General features: G+C 41.9%; 1 pseudogene; it reads left to right on the top strand.

Moving 5' to 3' along the window:
* The window catches only part of LOC109483568, a 4,092-nt pseudogene continuing 2,061 nt past the window's right edge, over positions 1–2,031 (top strand).

A 2,031-nucleotide genomic window follows, 5' to 3' on the forward strand; every position in this document is an offset into this window, starting at 1 on the left:
CTAATCGCAGTGCGGCGCTTCTGTGCGGTCCAATGTCGGGAGAGTACACAATGACGTCATGAACATGGCGGCTGAACAGACGAGTCTAGAGACGTTTGTTTGTTCGGTTTGATCCTGTTACGTTTTCCGGCTGTTTTCGTTGTGATGTAGGTGAGTACACCTTTCTTACGTGTTTTTCGTAAACTACACGTTGTAGAATTTATCACACTTTATCCTAACTGTCGATAGTTATGATACTAGATGAACGCAGTGTCTAAAACCTAATCTTTTTAGTTTGTGAAAAAAAATTCAACTACTAGTAACTGCCAACTTTCCCATAGACCTACTGGAAGTTACATCGCGATCTGGAAACGTTTGGGGTGTTAAGCAAGCGAGCAATCAAAAATACAAACTACCAAACGCAACTGATATATGTATATATATGTTTGGACGTTTGATTTTTACGTAGGCAGCAAAAAATGACACCCGTCTGAATGTAGGTTATCTCCAAGTCCAAGCCCCCCCCCCCTCCAAAAAAAAAATTGTTAAACAGACGCATCGGATATACATTTCAGTAGCTGCTGTAATTTGTTTTACAGAACCTGGACACTCGTTGGCGTCTCAAGCTTTCAGGTTTATTTCCCAAGGGATTAGTGAGGCTGTGGTGTTGCCAAGCAACGAAAACTGTGCTGCCAGCACTCTAAAGACATAACTACAATGTACTCATCTAGACGATCAAAATCATTTACACATCATAACCATTTTTCATTTCGTCTGCTTAGGAAGTTCAGGCAGACATTGACGATTTAGAATTTCTATTCTAGGAACAGTGTTACAATGTTGAGGCCAGAAATGTCTATTTATTTTACATGCCTTTATGGTAGTGTTGGTACTTGGTAGTAACTAGGTACAATATAGCAATTAGCATTATGAATATGATAGAGAAATAGAAATACTAGTACCCCATGGAAGGCATGATGGTGTTTCAGATGGCCAACCCGTACATTCGAATTCACTTTTTTCAGCAATAAAGTTTGTCGTTTGAGCATGGAGGTATAGTTTGTGGCTTTCTGTTCATACAAAATTCCCATTGACAACCCAACTCAAAATTGACATGTATGTTTGTTCTAGACATAGCACAAATTGACCTATACCACTACCAGCGTCAGTTCTAGTAATAAATTGTGTTCTCTGTTCACAGAATTGTTGCTGATCGTGTGTTAAACCTTACCCAGATTGTAGCCGTCCCCACCGCTCCGATGTTCCCTCCGTACGACGTCTTCGCCCGTACGCTATCCCACACCCTTGCCGTCCTCTTCAACTTTGCCTGGAAATGCCGCTTCCGCCTCCCGGTGTTCCTCACAACGCTCTTCCTCGCTTTCGACATCCGCCTGCGACTGGAAATCAACCTGAACCGGTAGAGCGCCGGGCAGATGAAGAAGAAGAAATCCCCCTCCTACCCTGATTCCTTGCTGTGTGATTCTTCCTACTTTTCTGTATGAAAAGACTTGGCTTCCTAATTTATTCCAATCTCTATCCCTGAAATGCTTATCATGTGTGCTATTGTCGAGAAAAGGAATTGCAACCACTGCTAACAAACAAGACCCCAATCAACTGGATTCTTCCTTTGCTTAGCAAATCTGACCCAGCAAGCAGTCTTTTTGTAAAACATGAAAAATTTGACTACAACAATAATTAAAAGTCTCAAGAGAGTATAGACAGTTGGTGATTTTTTTTCTGAACTGCTTGTGGACTCTATAGGATCAGGAATTTGAAGAAGTAGCTTTTGCAAGACCTTTAATCATATCCAAGCTTGAATTTGAAACAAATTGAACTATTTCAGTATTTGTGTGCTAATTTCGAAGATAAGATAAAAGATGGCTCGAAGTGTGAAGGACCTGCGTGAGTTGATCTGCCTGTCACGTCTGACGATACGCGACAGCGATGAAGAAATGGAGTTCAGCGACACGGAGATGGAATTTGGAAGCTGGAGAACTTCTTCCTCCATGGAGAACGGCGATGCCATGCCGTACCAGGCAGGGGAAGGAAGCT

The sequence above is a fragment of the Branchiostoma belcheri genome, unplaced genomic scaffold (assembly GCF_001625305.1).
Source record: "Branchiostoma belcheri isolate BF01 breed outbred unplaced genomic scaffold, Haploidv18h27 scaffold11, whole genome shotgun sequence".
NCBI lineage: Eukaryota > Metazoa > Chordata > Leptocardii > Amphioxiformes > Branchiostomatidae > Branchiostoma > Branchiostoma belcheri.